Below are 19748 nucleotides of genomic sequence, written 5' to 3'. Positions count from 1 at the left end.
TTGCGATCGTGGCCAGTCCCTTGCGAGGAGCTTCTGGGGGATGGCACAGGCTCGGTTGGCACCCGGGGGGCTCTCTGGGGTTCACAGTCAAAGGCAGACCCCCAGTAGAATAAACTGACTCTTCGACCACCAGAGTGAGGGGCATTTGCCCATTTGCTCCCCACTTTCTGATCGCAGAGAACTGCAGATCCCGAGCTGCCTTGCCCTCCGACGTGGGGACAGCGTCAAGGTGGAGGCGCGACGGGGGCCGAGGGGCAGCAGGGACACCACGCTCCATCTGCCCCTTTCTCTGCTTTGGCAGCACCTCGGAGCCCATGGCCCTATGTCCCCCGCACAGGCTGCCCATGGTCTCAGCCCTGCCAGGTGACCCCCGTCCTGCAGCAGCCCCCCACCCACCCCTCCAGCCCCCAGGGTGTTGGAATCCTCCTGATACAACGATTTCCTGGTTTGGTCTCTGGGTCCTGCAATCTCTTGAGTCCAACTCTCTGCATGTGAAATACTCCGAGCGCTCTGTGCTGTCTGGACCGTGACTCACAGCAAATGACAGAAAGCCACTTCACACCCGCCAGGAAAGGGGAGCAGCGTGTCGCCTCCTAGAAGGGAACTGTGGGCAGGACAGGGAAGCAGCTCAGTGTCAGGAGCCGCTGGCTTCAGTCCCCTCATTGCTCCCGTCTGCTCTCTGCAGGCCAGCTCCCGTCCCCCCACCCGGTGGCCCCAGCAGCTCCCAGGCACTCCGGTGGGTCCGATGCCCGAGAGAACGACTCTTGTTCCTCCTGGTCCGACTAAAAAGACACCAGATGAGGACTGGCGGGGGCCACGGAACTGGGAACTGGTGGCCAGAGCCCACTGGCATCACGCAGCTGGGGCAGGGGCGCCCCCAAGACATTGAGGCCCGAAATGCACCACTGAGGTGGTCAGGCTTGTTGGGAGGTGCGGCCCCGCGGCAGGAAGGTGGGTGGGCAGGAGGAAAAGGGAGCAAATGCGGGCAGCGCACTACCGCCTGGCGCTCGGCTCCCCGAAAGGCCACATGCACACGGGCACGGTCACCTGACCGCACGTCTGACCACAGCCCATCAGATGGAGGAAGTGGGAAGACTGATCTGCTGGACCCCCCACCATCGGCATTCGGGGCTATGGCCTCACTTGGCACCTTGAGGGAACCCCCGTGAGGCCAGGCACCACGCTGTGCGGCACTGCGCTCCATCAGAGACCCGGCTGGGGGGCGAGGGGGGATGAGGGCCTCTGGGGACCATGTGGCAGGAGCCATGGAGGCCACGACTCCTCCCAGGGGAGGGCAGCCCCGGCAGGAGCCATCGCGGTGGCTGCAACAGGTGCATCTCCAGAAGCCAGCGGTGAGGGCCCAGGGGAGGGGAAAGGCCCAGCAAATTCAGAGGGGCTGCAGATGTTGATGTGATGGGGGTGAGGGAACAGCCCCAGAGGAGGAAGCACTGCCCCAGAAGGAAGGGGTCCTATGGGGACAGCAAGAGCTCTGGGGCTGGGCGCCGCCAGGTTGAACAAGAGGATGAGCCGACGCAGGGTATCCCCATGACACCCGTGGAGAAGTGGGCCACGCCACGAGAGCCTCGGAGGGGGCTTTCTGGAGCTGTGCCACGTTCTCTCACTTCTTTCCCGTTTCTGAGCACCTGCTCGCACCGGACCCCATGTCTGGTGACAATCCATGGTCTGTGCCCACACTCACACGCCCCGAGACAAGCCCTCCTCACGGCCTCCAGGCTGGCCGGCCACCGTCCTCCCCACCCTGGGCTCCCAGGCTCTGCTCCCAACGAGTCCGCCTGCTTTTCCAGCCTTCCTTTGCTTCAGACTCTTCCAAACGCTGCAGCCAGATGGGTCGTATCAAACCCAGATCGGATCGTGTTTGTTCTGTCCTCTTCTCCAAGCCCCCCAGGGCTTCCTTCCCATCACGCATTGGACAAAAGCCATACCCTTCTGCTCCTGGAAGACCCGGCCTCTAGACCTCTGGCTTCCCACCCTCCACTGACCCATCTCAGCCACACTGGCCGTGTGCCGTTCCCGGAGCCCAGCCTGCCGGCTCCCGCCCCAGGGCCTTTGCTCTTGCTGTTCTCTCTCCGTGAACCACTCTGCTCCCAGACACCATCAGGGCCCGGGCCCTCTCTTCTTTCAGTTCTGGCACTGAGTCACCTGCTCAGAAAGTCCCCAGGCCCAATCACCCAAGCTATAACACCACTTCTGCTTCACGCTCTATCCCCTTGTTTTCTATTCCTCGTGCATTTACCACTCTCTGGCATCACTGTGTGTGTGCTTCTCCCTCTTCTCCTTCTCCCCTGGAATGTATGTCCCGTGCCCCTGGGGGCTTGTTCTATTCCCTGCCGTAGCTAAAACAATGCCTGGCACTACAGGGTCTCAATAAATATCTGCACGATGAATGGATCCGTCTGGCGGGGGATAGATAGACCACCGCGAGGCACGACAAGCGTCGGACAGATGGAAGAACAAGTGATCATCATGAAAGGCTCGGGCTGGGTTCTGCAACCAGAGAGCTCTGGGAAACCCCAAAGGCCACCAGCAGCTGGGACCCATCCCGCCTGCAGTTTCCTAAGCAGTACAGGGATGATAGAAGACCTCGAGATCAGAGAAGGAAAGCTGCCCAGCGAGGCCAGGCTACCCCTGGGGAGGGACAGTTCAAGGTGGGCATCAGGGGAGCACAGTGAAGTCTCTTGGGGCCAACACTTGACTGTTTAAAAACATTTGTGGAGACACCTGCGTGGCTCAGCGGTTGAGCATCTGCCTTCAGCACAGGGCATGATCCCAGGGTCCTGGGATCGAGTCTTGCATCAGCCTCCCCGCAGGGAGCCTGCTTCTCCCTCTGCCTGTGTCTCTGCCTCTCTCTGTGTCTTTTATGAATAAATAAATAAAATCTTTTTAAAAAAATAAAAAAATAGTTTGCACAGAACGGCAGGGAGGAAGGGGAGACTGAGTCAGATGCCCTGTGGTAGAGCCGAAGAAGTTGAGTCTCAGAGAAAGTAAATGACTTTTTTCAACTCCCCTGTGACAGATTTTTAGACACTCTTGGCCTCTCCATTGCTTGAAGGATTTGGTCCTAGGGACACACCTCCTTTCAGACAGAGACTCTGAGAAACTTTCACACCACTCCTGGCTAAGAGGGGAAACTTGGCTGTTAAAGAAGCTTCATTGTATTTAAACTTAAAGCAATAGGTGATTTGTCAGGAGACGGAGGATTTTCTTAGTCTTTAAAAAAAAATAGGTTTTGCAGACATCCGGAGGGTTGGGACCACACTTGTGGGATTCACATTGCTTCCTAAGAGCCAACCAGGTGCCTGGCACACGGTCAGCACTCAGTGATCGGGGTTGACCTAACGGGTTAAGGAGACTGGAGAGTCGTTCCTCTGGAGGAATAGGGCCGGGCACCAAGCTTGATATTCTCTCCATTTTGTGTCCATATGGGGCGGGGGGGGGGCGGGTGCACGGGGAGACGAAGGGATGCATTTCAGACTGGTCGTGGCAGTGTTCGAATGAGGAACCAAGGAATGTCCCTCATTCAAATAATCCAGTTATGGATTAAAACACAACTTCTACCACTCAGCACTCACGATGTTTTTCTCGATTCAGAGAATAAGACGAGCTGCTTGAAGCCTGGGAGTTATTCATACCCTTGCAGAGTTTGGCTGAAGTGGTATGTCATAAGAAATGTCCTACAAAAGCTTTGATGATGAAATTATCGACTTTTTCCGAGCGCCGTCAGTATGAGGGAGAAAGCTACCTTACTGCTCTTAAGGGCTCGCCTCTTTGCAAACTTGCTTCTTAAGACTTCATTTTGCTCGGAAATGGTTTTAATAAAGAGTCCTGCTCGTTTCCAACGTGTGGGTGTCCGGCATGTGTAGCAAAGGGCCACCACGGCCACATGCCCTAATAGCAGTTCACTTCTTTTTAGGACAGGAACAGACTTCTTACAAGTTGAGTCAGCAAATCTAAATATATGGCCAGACAGTGCGTAGCCCAGTGGAAGCTGAGGCCAGCACCACCCTCAGAGCCAGGCCAGATGGACCCCCGCCCTGCGCCAGGCCTAAAGGCCCTAACCTGCTCGTCCTTTGGCCTCAATGTTCACAGGGCAAGGACTTGGGGGGCAAAGGGAAAGTGCCAGCCCAAAGCTCAGCACTCCTTTCTGCACCACACTGGGTACCTGTGCCTGCCTCCACCCAGAGACCGGACCAAAGCTCTCCACTGGCACGCACACACCTGAATATGAGGGGTGGCCAAGCTTGGCCGCAGGACGTGGTGCCGCCTGGTGCATGCACACAGAAGCTCCAGGTTCAGGTTGGAGACGGGGCAGGGAGGGCTGAGGGGTGGGTCTGGTGTGCGGGGACCAGGGACAGATTTCCCTGTTCTGGTATATTTTGGCACAGAACTCTAGAGTCTAAAGTTCTAGACTAGAAGCTGATCTTCTGAGTGGTTATAAAGGATTTTTTTGGTCAAAGAAGGAGGAAAGAACACGCAGTCTGCAACTCTGTTTATAACTTGTGAATACTTAGCCCTAGTGTAGTGCATCCCAGTGCTATTAGAGAAGTCACTTCTCCCCATCAAGTCCTTGGGGGCCACTGCTTTGGGGTGCCAAGCCTTGCAAAGGGTGTTGGGGGAGGTAGGATGCGACTGCCCAAATCCCAGAGCAGCAACCCCATTTCCACAGGATTCACCCCAGCAGAGGCTTCCCTAAATTCAAGCTTGCAACCTTCCTCTGTCAGAAAGAAAAAGAGCTTCTTAGGGATACAGTGAGTTGCCGAGGTCACTGGGCTTACATCAGCTACTCCCGAAGAGGTGGGGAAAGAAGAGATTAGATCAAAGAATTCATGTGGCGAGAAGGGAGGTGACCTTAGGGACTTAAGAAGGGGCCCCGGGGGATCACTTTCTTTGGGGTGTGATTCTCTGCAAGGCTTGCAAGACTTTCGAGAAATGGGGAAGAAGTAGAGATAGTCCTGGTTTCCCGAACCTTGGAGCCAGTGCCCAAAGTCTCTATGCCAGGTGGCAGCAGGGGCAGCTGGGTCCAGGCCATTCTCAGAGCCCAGGGCCACCCCATCACGTACAGCACACGGATCTCCCCATCAGGCATTGCGCCTAGGCTCCGTGCTGTTTGGGGGATCCCTCAAAAATGTTCTTGTTTTAGTTTCTTTAAATATCGTAGGACAAAAATCAGCATAATAAGAACGAATACGTAATCATGCATTCGGCCTGAGTTATATTTGTCTTTATACCAATGTCATCATATAATGTTTAATATTTTTCTACAGAGGGCAGACCAGGTGGCTCAGAGGTTTAGTGCCACCTTCAGGGCCTGATCCTGGAGACCCGGGATCGAGTCCCACGTTGGGCTCCCTGAATGGAGCCTGCTTCTCCCTCTGCCTCTCTCTCTCTTCGTGTGTCTCATGAATAAATAAATAAAATATTTAAAATATATTTATTTTTTCCTATGGAGGAAGGGGCCCCTACTAGGGCAAAGTGCATCAGGCCCATAACAATCAGACTGGGGCCCCCACAGCAAGAGGCTCTGTCAGGGCTGGGGAGACATGGCCCAGGTGTGAGGACCTCCTCGAGTCGGGCACACAGCAAGCATCACCAACCACTAGGAATTACTGGCGACTGTCATGTCCACTGGCGCCCCAGGGACAGCAGACCGTGCCGGCTAAGATCCTAGGCTTGGAATGGCAAATCGAGATCCCAATCCCGGCTTTGCATCTCCCCAAAGGTGTGACTTTGGGCAAGAACCTCAGTTCCTCAAGCTGTCAGATATGAATTACGTGCAGAGCCCCCACATTAGAGCTGCTCAGTAACACTGCACACCGACATTTTCAGGGCCAGGTAAGAGGCAGGTGCCCACAGGGTAAAAATGAGAGGTACTTCCCATCCCAAAATATCTCCCTGCCCTTTCCCAGTCTTTCCCTCATATCTTCAAATCAGCCATTCAAATTCTTGTTTGTGAAACTGTAGACAAGAATCTTGAGGACAAAGTATGGCAGTGAGCTTAGAAGGGACAACAGTAATGCCTGGGCCTCACCGTGCCTAGAAGCTCAACATCCACGAGGCATAAAAAGCACAGTCAGGTGTTTCAAACCAACATGCTGCATACCTTAAACTAACACATTGCTAATATCAATTATATCTCAATTCTTTAAGTGGACTAAGAGTCTCTAGAATAATTTTTTTTTGAGTCTCTAGAATAATCTAAATAGATTCTCAACTCAGGACAGAAGAGGAGGGATCCCTGGGTGACGCAGCGGTTTAGCGCCTGCCTTTGGCCCAGGGCGCGATCCTGGAGACCCGGGATCGAATCCCACATCGGGCTTCTGGTGCATGGAGCCTGCTTCTCCCTCTGCCTGTGTCTCTGCCTCTCTCTCTCTCTCTCTCTGTGTGTGACTATCATAAATAAATAAAAATCAAAAAAAAAAAAAAAAGGACAGAAGAGGAAAGAGAATGAACGAGCTGAGATCCCATTCGGGGAGAGACAGCTCACGAAGGTCTCCCCTCCAGCGAATTAGGCGGTTGTAATCCTGTGCACTCGGCCCAAGAGGTGGGCTCCTCTACCTGTTTGCATCAACAGGCCCTCTGGAGGTCGCTTCGCCCACCCCCCTATCTCCAGGCGAGACTCCTAAGAAACCCCAAGGACACCAGGAGACCTTCTTGCTTTTTGGTCTCTGGGAAAAAGGGGACTTTGCAGCCCCTACCTCTCCATCTGAGCATTTCAGACAATTTACAAATATGCCCCAGAAATGGTGTCAAAGCCACAGAAATCTCCAGGGACCTGAAAATCCCACACTGGCCTGTCTCCCTCTTCCTTTCCGGCCACTCCCCACTCATCTGACTTGTACAGCAGTGCTCCCGCTTACAGAAGACCATCTTAGCAGGAAATTAATTCACAGAGACCATTTTTCAAACTTTTATTTTTAAATAAAGGCTGATTTTTTTTTTTTTTTTTACCTTTTATGTTAGGGCGAAAACAAAATTCAGCTATATCCAGACCAACAACCTGTCTTTCTAAAAAAAGAGAAAGAAAGAAAAAAAGAAAAAAAAAAAGAAAAAAAATTACTTTCTTGGACTAAAATCAACCAAATGTTTTGTTTTTAATTTCCCAAACCAAACAACATGTGTGGATCTAGGATCTAAGTTTCATACCCTTTCTCCCCACCAACTCATCCCTGACGCAGAACACAAGTAAAACCAAACAAACAGGGGAGAAGGGTGGGCAGGACAAGGCTCATTCCTTCCGGGCCAGCTGCCTGATTTCCATCAGGCCAAGCCTGAGACTTTTGTGGTCCAGCCATTGTTGGTTAGGATTTGGAGACTGACAAGGCTACCCAGGCATCTGCAGAAGCTAGAAATTTCTGATGGCTGCCCCGAAACCATCGCAAAGAAAAATCACACCACGATGAAGCATCCATCACCCAGCATCAGGGCTGTGTGCAAAGAACCTTTATCCAAAAGATCCCCCCACCCCCCAGCCTTAAAAATCAGCAAATCAGTTTGAAGAGTTAAAGCACCTTGACCAGCAGACCAAGAGGGTAAGACCCATCCTTGCCAGAGCTGGAATCAAGGGGTCCAGACCCCCGCCCTGAGCTCTTTGCTTTACATCACTTTCCTCCATCACACCAGCTAAGATCCCAGCAGCCAGCGGGAATGTTCCGGGTCTCACCGTGCTGGCATGTGAAATATCAGAAATAAGCAGAACCGGACTGGCTCTCCCACCCACCCTCTCCCACCCGACAATAGCTAAATGAACTCAGCTGAAAGTTTCCGAAGAATGTCACTTTGGGGCCAAGCCCAGAGATGGAAACTTTTAGCCTGGGAAGGGAATTTAGCAGGAAGCAGAGCAAGTGAAAACAGAAGGGCCAAATGAGGAGGTAATGAGAGGGGCATCACCGCTTCTGCGCACGCAGCCCGCAAGGCCCGGCACCACGCCTGGTCCATCCACCCTATGATCGTCCCCCAAGTGGGGCATCCGGCTGCCGAGTTATGGTCACAGAAAGGGTGCGTTGGCAGGTAGGTGCTGGCCTCCTAGCCCTAGGGCCTGTATAGCGGGGGTCTCCAGTCTTTGTCCTCTGTACCTGGCCACCTCATCACCCTGCACCCCACTTTCAGAGACACCCCTGGGAGCTCTGAGCTGGGCTTGCTCTGCAGGCTCACCATCCCTGACCTAGTATAGAGGTCATTGGAGGCTGCAGGCGACAGTGCCAGGGGGTCTACGGGGCCTCTTGCTGGCCCCAGAGGAGGCTCTCAAATGAGCAAAAAGTCTTGAAGGCAAGAAACTCCTGTCTAATGGGGAAGATGGGGACAGCAGGGCAACCTCTCATTACTGGGGCCTCCAAGCCTCCCATTCGCACCTCCAAATAGACTGAAGCATCTCCCCGTGGCAAAAACACATCTCCTAAGGTGAGAGCCCCACACCACCTACCAGGGCTGCCGGCAGAGCCCAAAGGAGGAATGCAGTGAACTCTCAGGGGGGTCCCGGCGCTCAAAATTGACCCCTGACCCTGAGAACGAAAACCCCTTGAAGCAGGGCACCATCTGGCTCTGCACCCCCAGTGCCTGGCAGTCTACCAGCATACAGGGGTGCCTAATTAATACTAGATGGATGTGCAGTCACACCCTGGGACCAAGTGGAGTGCTACGGGAACCAGGAGGGCCCTACACACGGGTCACCAGCAGCCAAGCCCCTGGTCCCCAAAAGGTGTAGGAGATACTACATCTCTGTGGCAGAGAGGCTGCTCCCTATGAAAGCTGTAGGGCCCAGGGCACGGAGGGGTCCCCCGGGGAGGCTAGCCTCTCTTCCAGGCAGCCCCTCTTCCCTGTGCACCACGTGGGCAAGCTTGGAAATACCCCAGTGGGAGAGCTGTCCCTTGCCCAGGGCTATTGCGGACACACAGCCCAGCCAGGGGCCAGGACGTGGTTGTGTGAGCGCCAGGCAGAGCATGACCGGCACGGGTTGCTGGCCTCCGCATGGCTGGTGGAGACAAGTATCATCATTACCTACAAGGAAACTGAGGCACACAAGTTCAGTCACTTACCCAAGTTCACAGAGCTGCTGAGCAGCTGAGCCCAACCCCACCCCTCTGGCCCCAGAGTGTAGGTCTCTCATTACCACACTCTTCTGCCCGAGAGGAAGAGAGCTGGGTTTGACGGGAAGTAGATGGATTCAGTTGTCTGTCCTTGCCTAATCCCAGGAGGGCATCCTGGAGGAGGTGCGTCCTGGCGAGTCCCGAGGAAGCCGGGGCAGAGGGGCTAAGGAATTCAGGAAGGAACAGGCTTCCCAGAGCACTACCCTCAGCGACAATGGCCAAGCGGGAACCAGACAGCCCGCCACCACCTTTGGGGTGAGAGGTAATAAAGACTTGGGCGGCCACCAAATACCCCCTACAAGCTTGTGCTGGCGCCTGGAAGTTTTGTCCCTTTTAAAGACGAAAAGAAAAAGAAGCTTGCCTTCCTGTAGCAGTATGCTGGGATCCGAGAAGAGAGGAGAGCCACCAGTCTGGTGTCAGCTGCCCTGGCATGGGCCCGGCGGCCTCGCACTCCGGCCCCGAGCTTCCTGTCCTGGGTCGTGTCCTCCGCCTCCCCTGGCTTCCCACAGGCCAGCCACACAGATGAACCCAGGTGCCTCGACCTCACGCTCTCCCTGGGCTCTTACTCGTCTCTCCCCGCAGCCCGAGCTGGAAACGCGTACGTGGCCTGCAAAGTCCAGCTCACACGTCACCACCCGGCTTCAGGCCGACTTTCCAACCCCCCCGGGCTCCCCAGAGCTCCGTTCTCAGGACTAGGACAAGTCCTTAATGGGATGCACTACGGTCATTGTGTATGGATCCATCCCTTGCCCCAAAGTCCCTCACCTACCTCCGTCCCCCCAACCACAGGGCAGGAGCACTTTGGCGTGAGCACCCCTCGCAGAGGGTCTCAAAAGGCAAATCCACTATTATTACTAGTCATCTGTACATCTTTATTTCTGCCTTTTTGATTGTGGTAGACTATGCAAAACATAAAATTTTTCATTTCAACCACGTGTCAGTGTACCGTTCGTTGGCACCAAGTACGTTCACGCTGTCCTGCAACCATCACCCCTACGCATCTCCAGAACTTCCTCATCATCCCAAATGAAAACTCTCCACACATGAAACAGTAAACCCCACACCCCTCGCCCCTGAGCCCCTGTAACCACCTTTCTCCTTTCTGTCTCTGCATCTGACTACCCCAGGGACCTCCTAGAAATGGGACCATCCAGGATCCCTTTGTGTCTGGCTTGTCTCATGTAGCAAACTGTCTTCAAGGCTCATCCATGTTGCAGCACGTGTCAGAATTTCATTCTTTTTAGGTTGAATAATTTTCCACTTGAATGGAATATTGCTCCATATAATATTTATAAGCATTACACATAAAACACCGCATGTTACTTATCCACTGCTGACATGTGTCTTCCTCCCACTTTGGGCTACGGCGAGCAGAGGCCACCGCTGCGAACACGGGCGTGCAAATAGAGAGGCGACTCTTGAGAGGGTTGGGAAGGGCGCTGGGTCAGAGAGCCCAGCCTGGGAGGGGAGCCCTGAACTTTGGGGGCTGGGGAGAAGCCAGGCCTGGCCCCTGCCGCCTGGGTCTCCCTCGGGCCCGCCGGGAGGAAGGGGCCGGGGCTGCAGCGCGTGTCAGCCACGCGCACAGGAGAAACCACGCCGAGCCTCCCCCTGCCAGGTCCCCGCTCACCACCCGCCACATGCGCTCCCCGAACCCCCGGGGCAGCTTTCTGCGCAAATACTGTCAATGTGCCCATTTTCGGGGAAAGAGAACAAGGCCCAGAGAGGTGAAAAGCTCTGCCCATGTCACCAGCTAACAAGAGGCAGAGCCAGGATTAGAAGCTGGAAATTCTGGCTTGGGGTCCGTGCTGGAGACCCTTACAGAGACCTCCCCTGCCTTGATCCACCTCAACATCTCTCCCAGACAGACAGGAGGAGCTGCAGGCGAGGCATCTGGGAGAATCGGATGGAGAGACGTCTGGCCCACGGGGCTGAGGCCTTGGACTTGAGAAGATGAGGGGCCCTAGAGGGGGCGCGAGGGGGTGACCAGTCTCTGGAGGAGCAAGGGTGTAATCCTGAGGCCAACAGGACTCCTGGATGGGGAGCCCTCTTGGCAGCCCAGGCTTCTGTGGGCCCCGCTTTCCTTGGGAACCACAAAGCCAAGATGTAAAGGAATCCATTTTCTAAGGAAAACACATACTTATACATTCTGAGTAATTTCCCGTGGAACTAGGAAAAAATAAACACAACACCCCAAATGGTTTTTTGCTTACAAATGGTTTCAAGCAAAGAGAAGTGGCAGGAGAAAATATAGGGTCAGGGGAAAGTCTGTGCTGGTTCCAAACCTCAGAAGCAGCCGGGAGGCTTGAGGGGGCTGGGGGGATGAGGAGGGGTGGGGAGGGATGAGGAAGATGAGGAGGGATGGGGAGGGGTAGGGAGAGATGGGGAGGGCTAGGGAGGGATGAGGAAGGATGAGGAGGGATGAGAAGGGATGAGGAGGGGTAGGGAGGGATGAGAAGGGATGGGGAGGGCTAGAGAGGGATGAGGAGGGATAAGAAGGAATGGGGAAAGATGAGGAGAGTTGGGGAGTGATGTAGAGAGATGAAGAAGAATGAGGAGGAATAGAGGTGGCTGGGGAGGTTTAGGGGAGACAGGGAGGACTGGAGAAGGATGGGAAGAGACAGGGAGGACTGGAGAGGGATGGGGAGAGACAGGGAGGACTGGAGAAGGATGGGGAGAGACAGGGAGGACTGGAGAGGGATGGGGAGAGACAGGGAGGACTGGAGAGGGATGGGGAGAGACAGGGAGGACTGGGGAGGGATGGGGAGGAATGGAGAAGAATGGGGAGGGATGAGGGTACACGACAGCCAGGCATGGGGCTGAGGAGAGCTCCCCACTCACCTGAGAAGACTCAAGAGTCACATGTCACACATGGAAGGGGGGTGGCAGCTAGAGGGGAGATCACAGAGCCATAGAGCACAAGCTTCAGACTGGGTCCAAGAGCCGAGTGCAGGGGTGCAGCAGGGTTAGGGCGAAAGCTAGGTCACGTGGCCGTAGGCTGGACGGTCAGGGAAGAACAGGCTAGGGCAGGCCTGGGGGCCAAGGAAGGACAGCTATGTGGGGTCTGCTGGTGACAAGCATCACTCCAAGAAAACCAAGGAGGACACGGGTGGGTAGAGCACAGTGTCATTGTGGACAAGCACTTCACTTCCCCGGACCTCAGCCTCCCCTCAAACAGTGGGTACCCTCTTATTTCTACCACCCCTTCCATACAACTCCAAATTTGGCAGGGAGATCACTGGGGGTAAAGGTTTGTAGAATCGGGGTCCTGGAGGATGGGTGCTTAAGAGTCAGGAGAACTTGCAACAGCCAGGAGTCCACTGGCACCGCAAATCAGACCCAGGGGCACATCCTGACCTGCAGGGGTCCCGGGGTGTTGAAAGTTTAGCGGCTGCAGCATTCTGAGCAGCTGGCCGGGATTTGCTCTAGCAGAAGGGTCAGTGTAGGGGTCTCCCAGGTCTCCCTCCTGCCCAGGAACAGACCCGGAGTTTGTGTTTCCCTGGCCAGCCATGACCTACCTGCTCCATCTAGGAAGCACTTCCCTGGTGACAAGCCCCACCACCACCTCATCTGACCGCCCCCCCATCCCATCCCTCGTGAGGAGGGATGCTTGACGTACCAGAAGACTGAGGCCCAGGCCGGCCACAGGCCTAGCAGAGCATCCCTCTTCCCAGGGGATGCAGGCGTGTGGAGGGATGTCATTGTCCCAAGGGGTACAACGCCAAGGGAAGACACCCCTCCCATCCTCTGCCTCTCTCCTAGCTCTCTTCCCCAGGGCCCCCTGGAAGGCGCTGGAGGGAAGAGGCTGCACAGCCAGACCACCTGACGGAGCCCAGGGCCTACTCGCAAGGCTACTCGCCCTTGGCCAAGTCACTCGGCCAGCCTGAGCCTCAGCCTCCTCGTCTATGAAAACAGAAATGGCGCCAGGTTAGCAGTTTGTGATGTTTTACAGTCAGATGCTGGCTTCTCCCCAAATGAATCTTACCCTAAACCCCAACCTAAAAACAGAAAAGGCAGGACCATGAGTCAGACCAGAGGCCTGGCAGGCCTAGCTGCTCATCAACCTCCATCCATCCACTCAGCCCCCTCCACTGGACCAGAAACCCCCGTCCTCCTCCACCCCGAGCCCCTAAGGGACAGACCTCTCGCGGCTCAATCTGGGGCTCTCTCTCTTCTTTTGTTTTCCTAAATGGCTCAACCACCATCAAAATGCTGTCAGCTCCCAAAGTCTGACTCCACGCCGCACAGCTGGCCGCCTGACGCCCGCCGTCGCCGTCTGCTTAGCCGCCTGATCATCTCGCACAGTTTCTGCCCAGGGGGGAATCGAGAGCAGCGAAGCTGAGCTTCCGGCTCAAGATCTCTCATGAAGTGACAAGCGGGATGTTGGCTGGGCCCGCGGCCCTCTGAAGGCTGGGCTGGGCTGGGGGGTCCATTCCCAATACGGCGCGCTCCCGCCCTGGCTGGAGGTGCAGGCCTCGGCCCCCCGCCACGCGGACCTCCAGGACCTCTAGGACCTCCAGGACCTCCACAAGGCGGCAGCGACTGCCCCCGCGAGTGACTCAAGGGACAGGAACAAGATGGAAGGCACAGGGCTTGTTCTGACATAGTCTTGGAAGTCACAGAACCTCCTTGGCACCGTATTCTGTTTATTAGAGGCAGGTCACCCAATCTGGTCCCTAAGGGGGTGTGCTCCTGGCTCGCTCAGTGGGCACCGGTTGCTCTAATAGGCACCAGGCGGCTGGATCGGGTTTGGGGGAGGAGGTCACAGGTCTGGGTTTGGACAGCGTCGTGGTTTCAAACAGGTCCTCAAATCCTCTAACAGGCCTCTCTGCAAAGGCGGAGCTTGATGCCTCCTTAAAACCCACCTCCCAGCCTGCCTGCGTGACCTGATGAGGCCTTCTCTTCCCCGCTCCGCGCTAAGCTCCCCACGAGCAGAGACCAGAGACCACACCTGCCTCTAACTCGCCACTGTTGACACGACTCGTGAGCCAGCGCCCGGCCCGGGGTCAGTTTTCAGTGAGCGTTTGCAAAACCAACACCCGAAATGGTCTCTCACGTACTTTGGGCCAGGATTCCAAGACCCAGCGACCAGCCGACAGAAGAGGGCCCACCCGCTGCAGCTTCGTCATCCCTCCTCACCCACCCTGAGTCACCCCCCTCGCAGGACCACCCTGCACAGCCTGCAGACTGTGTAAGCATAAACAGAAACTGGACCCCTCGTGGGAGCCCCGGAGGGAGGCTGGGCGTCCCCACACCTCTGAGAACGGGACGGATGGGTTTCACCCGTGGCTTTCAGGTGCCTGGGAAAAGCACATGTTTGCCTGGCTTGCTCAAGGCCGGAGTTCCTGATGCTCCAAACCCCTGGCTTGCTCTTCAACTCCCCTCCTGAAATTGGGGTCAACTTTCAATATCCTCATTGCTTTCTCCCCCACGTATAGGCCGCTGTTGGTTCCCTACAGTGCACGACCCAAAACATTCCCTAAGATAGCCGGTCACAAGCATTTCTAGGACTCCAGGGTAGATTTGGAAGAGACTTTCAGTTCTTTCCCTAAGATACAATGTTCCTCTCCTTATATCCCTGCACTCAAATTACTGACTCATTCAACAAACTTTTTTCTCTTGAGACCCTAATCTGTCCTTGCCTCTATTTTACATACTGGGGTTGAAGCAATGAACAAAACCGACAGGGACGCCTGTCCTCTGGGGTTTGCGTTCTAGTGAAAGCCCAGCAGAGATGGAACCAAAGTCCAGAGCACTCCCCCTGCCTAATCTTGAAGCCTCTCCACTCACCAAGTGGAGTCAATCTTTCTAGCACCGCCGTCTTGAATCCCGGAGCATCACGCCAGTTATTGTCTCCTTACAAGTTCAACTCCTGTCCTAGCTGTTGCTCTCCATGGCTTCCCTTCCAGAAGGAGACAGTTGTGCCCCCTTAGGCTTCTCTAATATCTCCCTTGTTTTTCCCTCCCCGTGCCTGTCCTCTCCCTGCCTCCCTCGGTCAGATTCACTAGTCAGCACTTCTAGCCAGCCCAGAGGAACATCTGTCCGTCCCCTCCTCAGTAACTCTCCCCCCTTTTGTTTTGTCTCATCAGCATGGCTAGGCTTCTCCGCCCTCCACGAGGATTTTCTCCTCCCTAGAGGCTGCTTCTGGAGTCCACAATGACAGGAGGGCTGAGCATTTCCCAGTCTGCTGCCAGCCCTCAGCAGAGCTTGGCCTGGGGCCTGTGCAAGCATCTCAGGAGACGAAAATCAACTTTCCTGGACCGAGCCCCTGGCTTTCCAATGAGAGCCCACAGTGTCCACAAGCCGCTGGCATACCCTCTGGAAGGACATATGGGATGGTAAACAGGACTGTGTATGTCCCCACAGCCTGAAGGCTCCGCAGGGCAAAGCCTGGCCCTTTCCACAGGAGTGGACCTCCATGCACATTTTACCTCTGGTTCCCACGTAAATGTGACATGTGACCAACCTGGGCCAAGGTATGGCCTTTGGGACCCCTGACTCCCAGGGCAGCTGAAGGACCCCTGAGGGCTCTGAGGCTGTGACAAGATCTGGGACCTACAGTGTCACACACCATGATGCCAAGTTCCATTGGCTCTTCCCTCCCCAGCAGGAAACTGTCCTGCAAGGCCTGACCCCTCAGGGTCATCTGGTCCCAGCGTGGACAAGAAGATATTGCACGTTCCCCCGTTTTCCCTCTCATGCACACTCAGAGAATCATCCACACTCGTGGGCCAGGCAACCAGGCAGATGCCAACTTCCAGGTGAGTGGGCGCTCCAGAGTCTGAACATTCGTAGGCCCCTGCACAACGTTCAGGGCCCTCCAGACTTAGTTTTGGACCATCACCAGCATCTATCCAACCTCTGCAAGGGCAGACCCCATCTGGGTAGAGAGGAGAGGCTGCGCTGAGAAGGGTGGCTTTCCCAAAGAGTCAAAAAAAATTCCCTGCAAGTGAACACGTTAGGACAAAACAAAAAGGGCTACAGAAATCTAAGCGGACCCCTGGTGCTGGGGCGGCCAACGTGACCCCTCAGAATCGAGGCTGTGGGAGGATTGCATCTTCCCTCACCAAGCGTCTCCTGCCCCAGGTAGAAGAGCCTCCAACAAGGGAACATGGGTTAGCTCTGGCGCAAACCCGGGATGCCCCAGAGACGGACGCTCAGGAGAAAACAGTGGCTTTAGGAGACCAGCTGCACTGAGAGGAAAAAGGGGCTGGTAAGACAGCGAGGTTGCATCGACCTTGGGAACCCACTAAGACTCGGGTCGAAGCCATCATGGCAGAAATCACGAAGATACGGTGGCAGCTGGAGCTTGGGACATGCTTCCCAAGGAGGCAGAGTGGGATTCGAGAGCAGCTGGTGAGCAGAGATCATCCTTCCAGGGTGGAGGTCAGTGACTCCAGCCCCCAGACTCCAGACACAGGACGGGGATGGCATGTGATTCTGAGGGTCCTATTCTCCCCAGAGTAAAGAAGGTTCCACCATAGAAGTGCCAGGAAGGGGTGAAGACTAGCTCAGAAGAAGAGAGGGTCCAGCCACACAGCCTAGGGCTTGAGCCTCGGCAGCCGCCAACCCCCTATAGACAGGGCCCATGGTACCTCCCAGAACAGGAGCCGTTACACACGTTACACACGTTACACACGTTACACACCGAGCAGAGGCAGGTAGCAAAGATCTGAGGACGTGGCTCCGGACGACCTCCCTTGCCCGTAACAGCGAGGGCCAGAACGAGATCACGCTCTCCTGGCCTCCCCATGCCTACTAACTGGGGTGCTTCACTTCACTTCTCTTCACTTCTCTTCACTTCACTTCACTTCACTTCTCTCTTTTCGTCCCTTCTAGCAGCCTCCATTGTATCCTTCATTTAAAGAAAAGGAATCTCTAGACCCAGCCATGCCCAAGGACCCTTCCAGCTCTGACGTGTGCCGTCTTCCCTTCTGCTGCCCCGTCCCACGCATCCTCACGTCCTGGGAGTAAAAGCTGATGAGCCCAGGCCCTCAAGGATCAGAGCCACTTGGCCCCCCTCTAATATCCACATTCGCCGTTTTTTAGTGTGGGTGCCAGCCCCCCGGGTCAACAGCAGGTCACTCCCCCGGGGGGCCCACCCTGGAGAGACGTTGGCTGCTGAGGCTCTTGGGGGCACAACGGGATGCCCTTGGCACAATCCTGGGGCCAAGTGTAGCCTCCTCCCCCCGCTGGAGCAAATGCCCCTGATCCAGAGCCCCAGCTGGTCCCCAGTCGCTGGGTGGGCAGCCTCCACTTTCATTTGGACTGTCAAAGTGAGAAGCTTGGGTTAGCAATGTTTCCCAGACCAGGAGCTCAGGTACCCTAATCCCATAGAGCACAGAAAGAGGTTTCTCTGGGCAAATGATTCTCGGAAATGCTGCCACTACCCCAAGTCTCCTGGAGCTGGCCCTGCCCCTTAGCATACCTACTGAGCTTTGAAGATCCTCCAGGAGGGGCGGTGACGTCTAGCTTCAGGTGATGCTTCACACGGCTTCCGTGCACCGGTTCTGTTCCAAGAGCTTCATCCCAAAATCTTTGAAGAAGGCACTACCATTAATCCCATTTATAAAGGAGGAAACAGGGGCACACGTTTTTTGGATATTAAGCGGCAGCGCTAAGGATTCACTTGGATCCAGGGAGCCTGGCTCCAGAGTGGAGACTCCCAGCCCCCACCCCGCAGCTCTCAAGCAAGCTCCCTGGGGGTCGAGCCGTGAAGGGGGGCCCACGTGGCTGGCACCCTGCCCCCCGGGTTCGGCTCTCTGCCCCCCAGACCGAGGGCACTGGGGCTTCAGGAGACTCGCACATTCTCTGACCTCGTCCTAGTGGTCAGGCTCTGCGACAGGCTGCGTGGGCCCCTCTCAAGTCCGGCCACGCGGGGTCTGCAGCCTTCTCCTGCTCACCACGCGGCGCTCGCTAAGGCTGCGGGACAGGGAGAGAACACCCCTGTAAAGCCTCAGAATACAACACCCTGGGGCGGGGGGGTGAGGATCCAAAGACGGAGAAGGAGCAGAGTCACCCTCAGGATTCCCGTCTGCCGGCTCCTGGGCTGCAGGTCCTGAGAGCAGGGGGTGTGGGCTGCAGCAGGGCCGGGGACAGGGCCCGGGAGGGGGGCACGTGAGTGTTTTGGGGGAAAACGTTTCTGGAGGAGAATGAGCAGATCTCTGGTCAGTCTGCACCTCCCTGGGGAGCAGCATGGGCTCCCCTCCCTCCTCCGGTTCTGGCCCCCTCGTACTTCTACCTCTAAACCTCAGGGCCCAGAAGGCCCCCCCAGGCAGGTGGCAGAGGAACATTGCCCCCCCCCCCCAGGCTCCCACACCCTCCTCACCCAGGCCAAGGTGCTCACAGGACTCGAGAGGGAGACGACGGTGTACCTGGTTCCTCTGTGAGGTCCTCCCACACTAGGCAAGGACCCTGCCATCCTCAGATCAAAACACGAAGGGAGTGGGGGGGTTCTGGCCTGCCTAGGCCAGAGGGGGAGCCGACCCTCCGTCACCTCCCCCCTCCCCTCCCAGAGCACTACTTTAGGTTAGGACACTTGGCTCCTTGGTAAGGGGGCGCTCCCCCTTTCTCTCTCCCTCTCTGTCTCTCAGTGTCTCTGTCTCTCTCTCTCCCTCCCTATCTCTATTCCAGTGGGGCCTTCTCACCGTGAGCCAAGCATCTAACTGGTCTCAGAGGTCCTCCTGCCCATGTGGCTCCAGCTGTATTCCAGGATGGTAATAAGTGTTTCGTGACGAGTGTCCCAGGTCCCGTCCTGACGTGTGGGCAGCTCTGGGCGCAGTGGTTATGCCCGTGAGCTCTGCAGAGTGCGCGGGGGTGCCGGGGGGAGCCCTGCAGATGGAGGGCACAGGGCACCAGGATGAGCCCTATAGATGGAGGGCGCGGGGCACCAAGATGACTCCTGCAGATGGAGGGCGCGGGGCGCCAGAATGAACCCTGCAGATGGAGGGCGCGGGGCGCCAGAATGAACCCTGCAGATGGAGGGCGCGGGGCGCCAGAATGAACCCTGCAGATGGAGGGCGTGGGGTGCCGGGGCAAGCCCTGCAGACGGAAGGCGTGGGGTGCCAGGCGAGCCCTGCGGATGGAGGGTGTGGGGTGCCAGGGTGACCCCTGCAGACGGAGGGTGCGGGGTGCTGGGGCAAGCCCTGCAGACGGAGGGTGCAGGGTGCCAGGCGAGCCCTGCAGATGGAGGGTGTGGGGTGCCAGGAACCCTGCAGACAGAGGGTGCAGGGCGCCAGGGTGAGCCCTGTGGATGGAGGGCGCAGGCCTCCAGGGAAAGCGCTGCAGATGGAGGGCGCGGGGCGCCAGGGTGAGGTCTGCAAACAGAGGGTGCAGGGTGTCGGCATGAGCTCTGCTGTTGGAGGATGTGAGGTGCTGGCCTCCTGCCACCCTGGTCTGCACCCTGCCGCTGGTAATCCTGTAAAATGCAGGTGGTGGCCGGGCACCTCCCTTGTGAGGAGGTCACTCAGCACAGAGCACTCACTACCAGCTCTTATTGTCCTCCTGATTTGAGCAAGGGGAGGCCTCCGGGCGCCCCAGAAGGACAGTACCATCGGCAGACACCCCTGCCTTTGCGGCCAGGCCCAAAGACAGCGAGGAAGGGTGGGAGCTCCGGGCAGGCGGGGGAGCAGTGCCGCGCAGTCACCGGGC

At 56.4% G+C, this 19748-nt stretch overlaps 1 long non-coding RNA gene across 1 annotated transcript; it reads right to left on the bottom strand.

Moving 5' to 3' along the window:
* Positions 1-420: 420 nt before the first annotated feature.
* LOC144306001 (uncharacterized) lies at positions 421-19200 on the bottom strand. The gene is made up of 4 exons (XR_013373035.1): positions 18746-19200; positions 17915-18020; positions 17527-17634; positions 421-604 (listed from the first exon to the last, which is right to left on the bottom strand). It is a non-coding gene; the product is annotated as an uncharacterized LOC144306001 (long non-coding RNA).
* Between the last annotated feature and the right edge of the window lie 548 nt (positions 19201-19748).

Source organism: Canis aureus, chromosome 36 (genome assembly GCF_053574225.1).
Source record: "Canis aureus isolate CA01 chromosome 36, VMU_Caureus_v.1.0, whole genome shotgun sequence".
NCBI lineage: Eukaryota > Metazoa > Chordata > Mammalia > Carnivora > Canidae > Canis > Canis aureus.
The sequence above is the reverse complement of the archived record's forward strand: the minus strand, read 5'-3'. Positions and strand labels throughout refer to the sequence as shown.